Below are 952 nucleotides of genomic sequence, written 5' to 3'. Positions count from 1 at the left end.
TCAGGTCATAGCAGAGAGCTCTGACAAAACGTGATCCACTGGAGAAGGAAATGGCAACCCACTCCTGTATCTTTGCCATGAAAACCCCATGGACAGTACCAAAAGGCAAAAAGATATGCCGCCGGAAGATGAGCCCCTCAGGTCGGAAGGTGTCCAATATGCTACTGGGGAAGAGTGGAGGGCTAGTACTAGTAGTGCCAGAAAGAATGAAGCGACTGGGTCAAAGCCGAAAGGACACTCAGTTGCGGATGTATCTGGTGGTGAAAGGAGAGTCCCATGCTGCAAAGATCTATACTCCATGGGAACCTGGAATGTAAGATCCATGAATCAAGGCAAGCTGGATGTGGTCAAACAAGAGAGGACAAGACTGAACATTGACATCTTAGGAATCAGTGAACTAAAATGGACAGGAATGGGTGATTTTAATTCAGATGACCATCAGGTTTACTACTGCGGGCAAGAATCCCTCAGAAGAAATGGAGTAGCCTTCATAGTCAATAAAAGAGTAGGAAAAGCAGTCCTGGGATACAGTCTCCAAAATGACAGAATGATTTCAGTTTGAATCCAAGGAAAACCATTCAACATCACAATAGTCCAAGTCTATGCCCCAGCCACTGGTGCTGAAGAGGCTGAAGTTGACCAGTTCTGTGAAAGCCTACAACACCTTCTAGAATTAACACCAAAAATGATGCCCTTATCATCATGGGGGATTGGAATGCTAAAGTAGGAAGCCAAAAGATAACTGGAATAACAGGCAAGTTTGGCCTTGGAGTACAAAATGAAGCAGGGCACAGGCTGGTAGAATTTTGTCAAGATGATATGATGGTCATAGCAAACACTCTTTTCCAACACCCCAAGAGACGACTCTACACATGGACATCACCAGACGGTCAACACAGAAATCAGATTGACTATGTGCTCTGCAGCCAAAGATGGAGAAGCTCTATACAGT

General features: G+C 45.0%; 1 protein-coding gene across 3 annotated transcripts in view; it reads left to right on the top strand.

The window, feature by feature from the left end:
* Positions 1–952, top strand: part of BEND2 (BEN domain containing 2) — a 14,668-nt gene that overhangs the window by 3,091 nt on the left and 10,625 nt on the right. The window lies entirely within an intron of this gene.

The sequence above is a fragment of the Varanus komodoensis genome, unplaced genomic scaffold (genome assembly GCF_004798865.1).
Source record: "Varanus komodoensis strain SLA01 unplaced genomic scaffold, ASM479886v1 scaffold1, whole genome shotgun sequence".
Taxonomy (NCBI): Eukaryota; Metazoa; Chordata; class Lepidosauria; order Squamata; family Varanidae; genus Varanus; species Varanus komodoensis.
Note: the sequence above shows the minus strand (reverse complement) of the source record. Positions and strands in the feature narration are given on the sequence as shown.